The sequence below is a fragment of the Chiloscyllium plagiosum genome, chromosome 13 (genome assembly GCF_004010195.1).
Source record: "Chiloscyllium plagiosum isolate BGI_BamShark_2017 chromosome 13, ASM401019v2, whole genome shotgun sequence".
NCBI classification, from domain to species: domain Eukaryota; kingdom Metazoa; phylum Chordata; class Chondrichthyes; order Orectolobiformes; family Hemiscylliidae; genus Chiloscyllium; species Chiloscyllium plagiosum.
In genome coordinates, this window is record NC_057722.1 from 69,202,692 (window position 1) to 69,216,693 (window position 14,002).

Genomic DNA, 14,002 nt, shown 5'->3' on the forward strand with positions numbered 1-14,002 from the left:
GCACACTGTTTTTTGCAACACATAAGGCATGATAAACAAGTGATAGCTGTGATGATTTTGCAAGAACAAGGAAACTGCTTTTGATAGTTATTTAACAGCTTCAGCAAAGAAAATACAGGTTGAGTGACACCATACTTCATAACATTTATACATCATGGTCAATTTCCACCAGGGTCACTCAACTCTTGACCTCTTTGCAGCCTAGGTACAAACATGGACAAAAGGGATTAACACCAGAATTAAGGTCAGCATGACAGCTCTTGACATCAAAGCAACATTTGACTGAATATGTCATCAAATGGTCCCAGAAAAACTAGAGTCAACAGGAATCGGGGAAAAGTCTCCAATGATGGAGCCAAACCGAGCATAAAGGATGATGGTTTTGGTTGCTGGATTCCAATGATCTCAAACACAATTACTTGCGGAGTTCCTCAAGATAGTGTCCCAGCTCCACCCATATTCAGGTGCTTTGTCAATGATCTTCCCAATGTCAGAAGTGGTGATGTGTGCTGATAATTACACAATGTTCAGTACCACTCACCAATCCTCAGGTATTCAAGCAGCTTGTGTCCATAAGCAGTAAGGACTGACCAACATTCAAGTTTGGGATAAGAAGTGGTGAGTAACATTTGTGGCTCACAAGTGCCATGCAATAACCACCTCTAAACAAAAGAGAATCTGACCATTTCTCTTTGGCATTCAATGGCATTAACTTTGTTAAACTGCAATGATAAGCTCCCCCCATCCCACTTGGAACTGTATCATTGTTCCTTCACTGTGGAAAACTCTGTGCAGAGTGGAAAACACAGAGAGATCAAATGCATACCTCACTTGCTTCACTCATGGCAAAGTGAAAAAAGTACTGATTCAATTCGAAGGATTTCCATTGTTCTCACCCTATATTACAAATTTTGCCTATCTGAAATTCCTAACCTTTCCTAAAGTGCATAGCTGTACACTAATTTACACAGTCATAACAACTTTAAGTATTATACTTAATATTATGGCAGACTGATACTTTTAAGGAAACATGAAGCAGGATACAAGAAACCAAAGACACTTTTACAAGGCCTCCTATTGCAATTCTTTGCCTTGGGGGTTCACATTACAAGTTAAGTCGTAAACATAATTTACTAAAGTGTCATATGTTCAGTTATAGTGAATAGCAAAACTCCTGTGCCAGTCTCCACAACTATAGCACAGTCACAGGGGTTTCATTAATTTTTACAATCAGCAGACACGGCAATTTTTACTAGTGAAAGGCTATTAATAAAGGCCTGTGATATAAACTCTGAAGGAAGTTAATAAAACACTTAAATGCAGTGTATTCTAATGTTAGCAATGGTAATTGCATGCACAGCAATAATGGGCATCTTTAAAAGCATTACAATTGATAACATACAATGAAACACAAACAGGATGATTAAATCGTCAAACTCTCAATAATAAATTATGGAGTAGTTATGACCACTTGAATACACTAGCTGCAAGACAGTGTCACATCACACTGCTGGAGCTGTAAATGAAAGCAACAAGGGTTTTATAAGGCGGTGATGTCTGTGAGAAGACAATTAGACATCCTTTGGCCCCAGTTAATTTTATGCGGCAACATTTAAATAAGTTAACTCTATTGCTAGTCAGTTTAATGAAATTATAATAATTTATTTCAGAAGATATCCTTAACCACGCCACAAAAATGTGTCCCAATATTTATTATACGGCAGGTAATTATTTTTTCATGCTCAGTGCTTTGCCAAATAATACAACAGAAGCCAACTAATCAGCACTCATCTGCTTATCTTAAATATATTCATTTCAATTGACATTGGCAACAAATCCTTGACAAACATATTTGCCTTAATTTAGGTATACAGTAAAAAACAACATTCCATGGAAACGCTTCCATTTTAAGGAACAGATACCAGGGGACTCATTTAAGAACCAAACCAAGCATTGCGGATTCTGGATTGATAAGCTGTCAGTAAAATAGGAAAGCAATTAATATATCTCTTCAGAGTAATCCAGAGCTGTTTAAGTCTTTTTTTTGCATTTTTGTAATGGACTAAAAGGTACCAAGTATCAACTCATACAGGCTTAGAAAATTCTGAAATGCTAATAGTGATAAAAGATCTATAAGTTCAAAAAGGGGAAACAATCCTTTCCCCAAACATTTGATTACTAAAAACTAATGCTGAAAATTACAGAGGTGGACAAAGGGTGAGGATGGGATTGACTTTGGCTGCTGAGTGGCTTCCAGGATCAAATAGGCTGTTGATCTTTGGTATAATGTATCAGAATGTTGACAATATCTGTGAATTACAGATTTATGTAAGTCAACAGTAAGGAATGAAGAACAAAGAATTCTTATTTTTAAGTCACTGTTATTAACTGCAACAGTCCTTTCAATACAATAGCTATTTGATACATTGTTTCTAATATGCAAACCATACCAGCGATTTTCGCAAAATGAATTATGGTCGTTTGAAAGCTACAAGGTGTGTTATATTAATCTTGTATCTTGAAGATAGCATGAACAGTGGATTGAAGAGGACTTTTAGTCAGGAGAATAAATGTGTTTATGTCATCAACAATGAAGTGTTCATACAGGAAACAAAACTCACTGATAATGAAAAACAATTCATATTTCAGTGATGCCACTGAACTAGTTCTGGCTACCACCTTCTCTGCTTTGTTTAACTTGTTCTCAGGTTCAACAAATTTGCTTTCCACATTTCTTTTTCAATTAAAAGAAATAATTTTCCTTTTTTATACAAGTTTCAATAGGAGAATCTGCTTCTTCTCCCTTTGTAGAATGAATACATCATTAATTCTAATGATACTGAGGTTCCCTGTCCAAATTTATATGCTGTTTCCATCTAATTAAAGATTCAGTGTTTCATGGTCTCTTTCTGATCTGCAGAGTTTCATGCGTTTCTTGTCTCATATTTCAATCCCACTGCCTCCATGTTCCTTTTTTTCTGAACTTTGTTTCCCCATTGAGCAGTACGGTGGCACAGTGATTAGCACTGCAGCCTCACAGTGTCAGGGACACGGGTTCAATTCCAGCCTTGGACAACTGCACATTTGCCTCATGCCTGCATAGGTGTCTTCCAGGTGCTCTGGTTTCCTACCAAAATCCAAAGATGTGCAGGTTAAGGTGGGTTTGCCATGCTAAATTATCCATGACGTGTAGGCCGAGTTGATTAACCTTGAGGAATACAGGAAAGGGGTGTGTCGGAGTAGGAAGCTCTGCAGAGGGTCAGTGTGGATTTGATGGGCTGAATGGCCTGCTTCCACACTGAAGGGATTCTATCCCTGATTTTCCAAAATGTTCATTAAACACATAGACAAATGGAGCAACTCAATTCCTTTCTTTCAGTTTTTCCATCTATGCTACCCTTTCTGCCTCCCACCTTTTTTGTTTGAATATGCTGACAGGTGCTAAGGTATGTTCCCTTCATTTTCACTTCATTTTACAGCAAATTCAGGATTTGTTCTGTCTTTTTATCTCAAATCTGGAATTTTTTTCCGGTGTTATATATCTTCAACTTCTACCTTGGGTATTGTAACAAACTAAGGTTAAGTATCTGAAAATAAAATTGAACACTTACCCTGATGACCCACACAGAACTTTGGATTGTAGTTTTTGGAGCATTTTATTTTCAAGCCTTGCTTAACTTTTCTCTAAATTGCCCTACTTCTGTAACTGTACCTTGTTGATGAAGGTGCAAAGTGTTTGTGCATATCAAAAAAGCTAATTCAGTAGCATAGTAACAAGGGAACACTCATATGCATTAATTCATAATTAAAATATTGGCAGAAGTCATGAAAATGATAATGTTTCTCACCCAAATTTGCTTTGAATAATTTAGTACTCAACATGTGATCATAGAAGGCAGCCATTTGGCCTGTCCTGTCCTTGCTGGCTCTCTGCAAAAACAATTCACTTTGTGACACCACCACCCAGCCTCATCTTCCATAGCCTTCATGTTTTCCCAATAGCCATGCAAGTCTGCTCCATTGAGATAATCATCCCAATCTCTTTCAAAGGTCTTCACTGAATCTGTTTTCACCATTCTCAGCTAGTGCATTCCAGATCCTAATCATGTACTGTGTAAAACAAAATATTTTCCTTACAGTGCAATTGTTTCATTTGGGTAGCATCCTAAATTAGCATCCTCTGGTTGTCAACTCAGCAGCCAACGGGAACAGTTTATACCAGTGCATTCTGGAGGTATTTCATGATTTTGTAAGTCTTGTCCAATTGTCTGTTGATCTTCTCTACTCCAAGGACAACCCAGTTAACCACTGAAGTAATTCTTGTGAACTGCTTATCCAGCCTTCATATCCACCCTGATGTGTTGTGGTCAGAATCAGACACAATGCTCAAAGTTAAGGCTAATACAACTTTATATACTGGCTTATCATAATTTCAATACTTTTGTACTCACTCTATTTTATAAAACTAAGGATCATGTATACTTTATTAACTTTACTGCCTCTATTGGTCAGTGCATTAAGTATAGGAGTTGGGAGGTTGTTGTGGGTATACAGGACATTGGTTAGGCCACTTTTGGAACACTGCATTCAGTTCTGGTCTCCCTGCTTCAGGATAGATGTTATTAAATTTGAAAAGGTGCAGAAAAGATTGACAAGGATGTTGCCAGGGCTCCAAGGTTTGAGCTACAGGGAAGGACTAAATAGATGGGGCTATTTTCCATGGAGCTTCAGAGGTTGAGACTAGTCTTACAGGGGTTTATAAAATCATGAGGGGCGTGGATAGGGTAAATAGACAAGGTCTTTTTCCCCAAGGGAAGCCTTCAAAACAATGCAACAACATATAAATCAGCAATTGCTGCTCCTGGAATTCGAGGAAATCACTCCCAACACCTAAAATATCTCAAAAATAAAAAGGAGTAGCCTGTTACAGCCAGAAATCTTTCCTATCCTCCATCTTGGATTGCCCAGAATCCCAGACCTTAAGCATCAGAGGCTGAGGGGTGACCTTATAGAGGTTTATAAAATCATGAGGGGCATGGATAGGGTAAATAGACAAGGTCTTTTTCCCAAGGTAGGGAAGTCTACCTAGGATAAATATACAAAGTCTCTTCCCTGGGGTGGGGGAGTCCTGAACTAGAGGGCATAGGTTTAGGGTGAGAGGGGAAAGACAGAAAAGAGAACCATGGGGCAACTTTCTCATGCAGCAGGTGGTACATTTATGGAATGAGCTGCCAGAGGAAGTGGTGGAGGCTAGTACAATTGCAACATTTAAAAGGATCTAGACGGGTAGGTGAATAGGAAGGGTTTGGGGGAATATGAGCCGGGTGCTGGCAGGTTGGACTCGATTGGGTTGGGATATCTGGTCAGCATGGACGAGTTGGACCGAAGGGTCTGTTTTCATGCTCTATATCTCTATGACTCTACAACTCCAAGTCCTGTATTAGAAAGCATAGGTTTATGGTGAGAGGGAAAAGATATAAAAGGGATGTACGGGGCAACTTTTTCACGCAGAGGGTGGTGCATGTATGGAATGAGCTGCCAGAGGAAGTGGTGGAGGCTGGTACAATTACAGCATTTAAAAAGCATCTGAACGGGTATTTGAATAGGAAGGGTTCACAGGGATATGGGTCAAATGCTGGCAAATGGGAATAGATTAATTTAGGATATCCAGTCAGCATGGACGAGTTGGATTGAAGGGTCTTTTTTGCTGTACAACTGTACGACTCTGTAACTGCTTACTAAACATGCCGAAGGCATTTGGTTACATCGCCTCAGTTACCTCTCTGCTCTCACTCTCAGTTTCAAATTATATCCCTTATTTTATATTGCCTCTTCTTGTTCTTCCCGCCAGATGAAGAACCTTCACACTCCAATGCATTTTCACCTGCCACTTACGCACCCATGCCACCACATAAGAAATCACTGACCTCTTGTGGTGCAGTGGTAGTGTCCTCACCTTTGAGCCAGGAGACTTAAGCTCAAGCTACCCCACCCCCGACCCAAATGGTGTGTGACAACATCTCTGAGCAAGTTGATTAGAAAAAGATCAACGCTATTCTCTTTACTGTCAATAATAATTCCAAATTTTTGATCTTTGTCAAATTTCAAAACTGTGCGTGTAGACCTATATCGAGACCATTAATATCAAAGAAATGAAGCAGAGCTCTAAACATTGTCACCGTCAGAATAATACTATATATGTTTCTCCTGCCTGAAAAACAATCATTCACTACTACCTTTTGTTGCCTGTCACTCAGAAAACCATTACTGTCCCTATGGTCTCTAAATTGCTGACAAACCTGTTGTGAACAAGAGAGCTTGGTGACAATTTGCTTCAATGGTCAGATGACCTGGGGCTACATCTTGTTAGCAGCAACCAATTAAGTGGCTGCTGCCAGGCTGCCATTCTATTAAGGACAGCACAATAGCTTTTAACCTATTATGCTACAACCCCCAAGAGATGCTGGCCAATCCAAGAGATGGGAGCTTAGCAGCCTCAGCATTTGGAACTGGCAGCTGCTTGGCCACCTCTGGGCTGCACCTGATGGAAAATAACCTAAGTTGATTGACGGATGTGCACCCACACGACCAGTTAAATGGGATATGAGGTTCCCGGGGCAAATCAAGTAAGCTGCAGCAACTGGCTGGCTGCCGAGATTTGGAAAGTGCAGGCAACATCACTGTAGTAAAGATATGATTTGGAGATGCCGGTGTTGGACTGGGGTGTACAAAGTTAAAAATCACACAACACCAGGTTATAGTCCAACAGGTTTAATTGGAAGCACACTAGCTTTTGGAGCGACACTCCTTCATCAGGTGATAGTGGAGGGCTATAAATTCTGTGTTAGGATTGAGCCCTCCGCTATCACCTGATGAAGGAGCGTCGCTCCGAAAGCTAGTGTGCTTACAATTAAACCTGTTGGACTATAACCTGGTGTTGTGTGATTTTTAATGTAGTAAAGATAGCCATTGTTGGTAGAAGTGGGCTTTGGTGGACTGCAAGAAGTGGGGAATAATAGGAGCTCCACGTGCCACAATGGATGGAAAGGAGGATTAGACACAGAGTCCACTGACAGGTTGCCAGAATTTACTTGTCTACCATTATTACAAGGGAACACAGGTTCAAGGTGAGAGGGGGGTAAGTTTAAGGCAGATATGAGAGGGAAATATTGACACGGAGAATATAGGAGCCTGGAACACACTGCCAGAAGCAGGCATGTTGGCAATATTTAAGAGGCATCTGGATGGTTAAATGAATAGGGAAGGAATAAAACAGTATGGTCTGAATAAGGTCAAAAGGTTTGTTTTTTTAGTTTAGTTCGGGCATGATAATTGGCACAGGCTTGGAGGGCCTAAGGCCCTGTTCCTGCACTGTTCTTCCTCTTTGTTCTTTTTTTTAATACTAATTCGGCTGCTGGCAAGGTTTACAACAAGAAGGCACAAGGAAGAAGATGGTAGACGATGGAATTATTATTGTCGAACTAATCTGGAGACCTAGGTAATGTGTTGGTGTCTCCAGGTACGAATCCTGTCATGGAAGAATTTGAATTCAATAACATTCTGGAAATTAGAATCATATGATTACCATGAACCTACTGTCGAGGGGAAAAAAGAAACCCATCTAATAGACTAATGTCCTGTAGGGTAGGATATCTGCTGTTCTGACCTAGTCTGGCCTACATGTGACAGCAGAAGGACTGCAAATGTGGTTGATTCTGAAGTGCCATCTGGGCAATTAAGGATGGGGGCAATAAATGGCGGACGTGCCATTGATGCCTACATTTTGTGAATAAATATTTTAAAATCACTTATTGCCTTCCCGTGCTGTTTTGCGAATTTCAGTATCTCCCAATCCATCCCCAAATTGCTGGTAAAATCCAGCTCTGGATCATGTGCTGTACTTTTCTCTGCTTGAGGAAAACAGCCCAAGAGGAGGGCCCATGTTTCTTTGCTATTTTTGATCTGCAATGAGGCAGCAATCATCTGATGCACTTGTAACAATGATCTTTGAATGTACTTCAAGCAGTTAACTGACCATTTCGCTAGTACGAGTGTCTAAACGTTTGTTGATCTAGCTGTGGAGTATGTAATATCTATCCTAAATGGCTCAGTGAAAATTGGGAAATCCCTGATTCACTCCAGAGGCACAGAATTTCCATCCACATAATTCAGATTTTAGTTTTCAAGAGTTCCTTGAAATGAGCCCTTAGTAATCCTAAAAACTTACTCATAATGCTGTGCATTTTGCCCTTGGTCTAATAAGAAATTTTACACAAAATCCTAAATCTGTTTAAGCAAGCAATTAAATAAGTGTTTTGATAGTGAAACTAAAGTTTTGTAGGCATTTGTTTCGCGTTTGACGATGAGAATCAGAGTGGGGGTGTGGTTGACAATCAGGGTTGACAGTAATCCATAGCTGCAGAAACATTTTCATTTGCTTACACTGGCTACACAATGGTCTAGTGCAAGCTGTTGCAGTACAGAAATACACCTGGTCGATGTAGGGATGTGTGGATTACTGTGTGTTTACAGTTGATGACTCCCTTGCACCAGATAGAGACCAGCCAGGGACACAAACCCAAGATCCTACCCTTTCCCATCAGCAATATCACAGGGGACATTCATATAATGGTTAGCCCTGACAAAAAAAACCAATCAGGCACCGGTACTGGATGTGTCTCCAGCAGAGCCATGGACCGATACAGAAGCAAAATCATTCAGGGGTTCTGTTATATCGCTGCATAGAGTGAGACAGAAACAGACCCTTTGGCAAATTACGTTTCCAAACGGGACTCTTCTCCATTATTGTAACGCGCTCAAGCTAAACATAGAAATTTGCAGGTCTGAGAGGCAGTAGTATTTTGCCACTTTTAACCCACTGTCACTGACCCCCACACCCTCCACCTGGTTCAAACTCTGGACATTATGTGATGATTATATTCTAAGTACATTCAGATACAATGTGGAAGTTGGCCATTCAGCCCATCAAATCCACACTGTCTCTCCGGGCAGTATCCCAACCAGACACACCCTTATTACTGTAACTCCCATGGCTAATCTGGGGAGGCAATGGCCTTGTGGTATTATTGCTCGACTGTTAATCCAGAGACCCAGGTAATGTTCTGGGGACCAGAGTTCGAATCCTGCCATGGATGATAGTGCAGTTTGAACTCAGTAAAATCTGGAATTAAGAGTCTAATGATGACCCATGAATCGATTGTTGGAAAAACCCATCTGGTTCACTAATGTCCTTTAGGGAAGGAACCTTGCCATCCTTACCCAGTCTGGCATACATGTGACTCCAGACCCACAGCAATGTGGTTGAGTCTTAACTGCCCTCTGGGCAATTAGAGATGGACAATAAATGCTGGCTTGGCCAGCGACGCCCTCATCCTGTGAATGAATATTAAAAACAAATCCATCCAAGCTGCACATCTTTGGGCTGTGGGAGGAAACCACACAGATAGTCACCCAAGGCTGGAACTGAATGCGACTCCTGGTGCTGTAAGGCAGCTGTGCTAACCACTGAGCCATTGTGCCCCACCCTGATTCCAGAATGTTCAGCAATTGACATATGCTCTCACTTCTTCTTTTGAGCTGAGGGAAAAATAAGCACAGGCAAAGATACTAACATGGAAACAGAAAGTGCTGGAGAAATTCAGCAGTCTGGCAACATCTGCAGAAAGAGAAACAAAGTTAATGTTTCAAGTTGAATGTTACTCTTCTTTGGAACAAAGGTACAGACAAAAGGTTAAATTTTTAAACCACAAGTTCTTGAGATTAGGATGAGCATGATAGAATTATTTTGTTGTAACAATTCAAGGTGGCCCTTCTGGCATTTGGAAGTGTAGTCTTCACCGTGCACTAAGCAAAAGGCGTTCAAGCTCTTGATTTGAATAAAGAGAAACAAAGGACTGTGGATACTGGAAGTCATAAATAAAAAAAGTAATTGCTGGAAAAACTCAGCAGGTCTGGCAGCTTCTATGGAGAGAAAACAGAGTTAACATGGAGTTAACATTCTGAAGAAGGGTCACTGGATCTGAAACATTGACTCTGCTTTCTCTCCACAGATGCTGCCAGACCTGCTGAGTTTTTCCAATAATTTCTTGATTTAGTCTCCCTACTCCTGTTGCACACACGAACGTCCTAGCAGAGATCATGTTGTGCGAACATAGCAGCCCCACTATCACTCACTTGATGCACGATCTAGAAGTGAAATGATAAGTTAATTAAAATGCTACAGACAGACTTAATACTGGGTTTTCTATTTCATATTTAGTGCTGTCTTCATGCCCACCAACCCCACTCCCAATTGCCTCTTTGTTGAAATCAGAGACAATTTTTATAAGGTAGTGACTGTAACAAGCTGACATATTAGCCTAGATCTTCTGCTCTCTGGGTAGTTGCAGACCAGATGTATGACAATTGAGTATATTTAAGGCAGAGCTAGATTGGTTCTTGGTTGTCAAGGCGATCAAGGGTACAGGGAGAAAGCAGACGAATGGGGTCGAGAAACTTATCAGCCATTAAATGGCATAGCAAACTCGATGGGTTGAATGGCCTAATTTCTGTTCCTATGTCTTATGGTCATATGACAACACATGCCCATCAGGATCCCTTGGAAGTCCAGACACTGTTTAACTTCGGATGGTCAATTCCCCTGAAATCTGGGGCCTTCTGACAAAGTTTCTGACTGAATTAGATTTGGAGTCTGCAGACAGTTGAACTCAAGTTTCCCAGGAAAAGTTAGGTGAAAAAATCCATGTCAAACCTCAATGTAACTATACAACTGAAATCCTGAGCATTCCCTAAAAACCCTCAGCCAACTAACCCATTGACTCCTGTTCCAAAACCACAACTCAATCTTACCTCATCCTGACTAGCCCTCATGACCTGTCTACAACTCATTACCTCAACTATCGTTTTAACTCTTCAACTGCCCCCAAACCTATCACGTCCAAGACATCTGACTGAGCCCCTAGCCATCCCAAATTGACAAGCTTCTGACGGGAGAAACATTCCTGACCGACGAAACATTGAATTTTACAGTACTGGAGGCCATTTGACCCATTGTGCCTGTACTAGCTCCTGAAAGAGCTCCCCAGCTAGTCCCATTCTCCAGTCCAAACTGCGCAGCCCTTGAAATTCATTGTTTTCAAATATATATCCAGCTCTCTTTTGAAACCTCATGTGGAATCCACCGCCAGCACTTTCCCAGGCAGCACATTCCAAATCCTAACAACTTTCTCAGTAAAGAAATTTCTCTTCACCCCTAGCTCTCTTGCTGACAATCTTGAAATTTGACTCTTAGTTACTGACATATCAACTAATGGAAACAGAATATCAATCTGTACCCTGTCAAAACCATTCATAATTTGAACACCTTAGTATGGTCACCTCATAATCTTCTCTGCTCCAAGATGAATAAGTCTAATTTCTCTATTCTTTCCTTATATTTAAAATCCCTCACTGCTGGTATGATTGTACTAAATCTCCTTTGTTCTGTTTCCAGGGATTTACCATCCTTCCTTAAATAAGGTGCCCAGAACTGAACAATAAAAACTGAATGAGTAACGGATACTGTAAATCAGAAACAAAAACAGAAATTGTTGGAAAAACTCAGCAGGTCTGGTATCATTTGTGAAGAGAAATCAAAGTTAATGGCTTGGGTCCAGCAACCCTTCCTCAGAATAAAATCTGAGGAAGGGTCACCTTCTCTGACCCAAAATTTTAACTTTGATTTCTCTTCACAAATGATACCAGACCTCCTGAGTTTTTCCAACAATTTCTGTTTTTGTTTCTGATTGTTTCTTTCCACAATACTCAACTTGACCATTTAACTCAACCCCTATGAATATATGAGCAAGTAGTAAGTGTAGGTCACTCTGCCATTCAATAAGATCACGGCTGATCAAATTTTAACCTCAACCCTGCATTCCTGAATACCCAATGACTGATAACCCCTGCCATCCATCAGACCATCACTCTACCCAGTTATCACCTCACCCTTACTACATCTTGCACAATTACCCCAAACATCTTGGCTCCTTACACACATCCCGCACTTCTTTACTTACACATTCACCCACTTCCTTTTTATTCATCCATGGAATATGGGTGTCACTGGCTAGGTCAGCATTTATAGTCCAGAAGGCAGTTAAAAATAAACTACATTGCTGTGGTCTGAAGTCACATCTAGGCTAATTCAGGTAAGGATGAGAGATTTTCTTCTCTGTATGACATTACTGAAGCAAATGGGTTTTAGACTGGCACTAAGAAAATATAAGACATTTAAACTTACTTACCAAGGTATGGTGCTTACGGTGAAAGGAGGCATGGCTTTTAAATGATTTCTCTCTGCAGCACCTTCTTAGAACTCCATCAGCACTTGGGTTCTGTAAAATCCCCGAGCACAAAATTAGCCAGCAGGGTGGGATGGTGGTTCACTGGTTATCACTGCTGCCTCACAATACCAGGGGCTGGGTTGGATTCTAGCCTCAAGCGTTTATCTGTGTGACGTTTGCATATTCTGCCTGGGTCTGTGTGGGTTTCCTCTGGGTGCTTTGGTTTCCTCCCACAGTCCAAAGATGGTCAGGGAGGGTTGCCCATAATGTCTAGGGATGTACAGGCGAGGTGGATTAGCCATAGGAAATGCAGGGTTATATGTTAGGGTAGGAGAATGGGTCTGGGTGGGATGCTGTTTGGAGATTTGATGTGGATTCGATGGGCCATGTAGCCTACTTCTATACTGTAGGGATCCTATTCAGGAAAAACTGGAAGAAGCCAAATGGGTAACTACCTGGTTGCCACTGGGAGAACAAAATTTCTAGAAGATTTGGAGATGCCAGTGTTGGACTGGGGTGTACAAAGTTAAAAATCACACAACACCAGGTTATAGTCCAACAGGTTTAATTGGAAGCACTAGCTTTCGGAGCGCTGCTCACAAAATAATACATGGCTTGGAAAAGGTGGATGCTAGGAAATTGTTTCAGTTAGACGAGGAGACTAGGACCCGTGGACACAGCCTTAGAATTAGAGGGGGTCATTTCAGAACAGAAATGCGGAGACATTTCTTCAGCCAGAGAGTGGTGGGCCTGTGGAATTCATTGCCACGGAGTGCAGTGGAAGCCGGGACGCTAAATGTCTTCAAGGCCGAGATTGATAGATTCTTGTTGTCTCGAGGAATTAAGGGCTACGGGGAGAACGCTGGTAAGTGGAGCTGAAATGCGCATCAGCCATGATTGAATGGCGGAGTGGACTCGATGGGCCGAATGGCCTTACTTCCACTCCTATGTCTTATGGTCTTGTGGTCTTATAACCACCTGATGAAGGAGCGGCGCTCCAAAAGCTAGTGCTTCCAATTAAACCTGTTGGACTATAACTTGGTGCTGTGTGATTTTTAAACTAGAAGATTTGGGTTATGGTTCTTGTGTATATTTTGGGCAAACAATTTCAAAGCATGGATCAGTCATACCTACCATCTTAATGAAACTCGCCTTTCTAAAAAACTTTGCAAACATACTTTCATAAAACATAACCCTTAAATTTAATCTCTTTTCTAAATGTGTTACGTGAGAAAAATATCTTTTAGGAATTCTAAAATGTGGCACAGGATAACAGATATGAGGATTTTAGGCAAAATAGCATTTGGGCTATTTATATAGAGTGACATTGAGAAGACTAAAAGTATGGGTGAACAAGTTATGTTCAGATTGGGGTGGAGGTAGAAGTTCTGGAGAAATTTTGGACGAGAATTTAATAAAAAAGTGTCTTCAAACCTGGATTATACCCAGTGTCCTGATTCTGTTATGAAACATTCTATTCTCCACTTTTCAAGATGACATTAGCAGAAGTTGTAAATGTGAAACCGATGCACTTTGGTCACACCTCTGTCCAGTCTTCAGACAGCCAGGCTTTCCTATCAAAGTACACAAGAACTGTAATTAAATGTGTAACCATAACTGACCAGGCTTTGCAGATTAATCCAAAGGATATTTAATGG

The 14,002-nt window shown here is 40.9% G+C and overlaps 1 long non-coding RNA gene across 2 annotated transcripts in view; it reads right to left on the reverse strand.

The window, feature by feature from the left end:
- Nucleotides 1–14,002, reverse strand: part of LOC122556175 — a 94,302-nt gene that overhangs the window by 9,633 nt on the left and 70,667 nt on the right. The window contains exons 1-2 of one of the 2 annotated variants that reach the window (XR_006313471.1): nt 13,779–13,914; nt 12,306–12,395 (exon numbers count right to left, since the gene is read on the reverse strand). The exons of the other annotated variant lie outside the window; for it this stretch is intronic. This is a non-coding gene — a long non-coding RNA (uncharacterized LOC122556175). Of the gene's footprint in view, nt 1–12,305; nt 12,396–13,778; nt 13,915–14,002 lie in introns of those variants that run through there. 2 annotated transcript variants of the gene reach the window in all.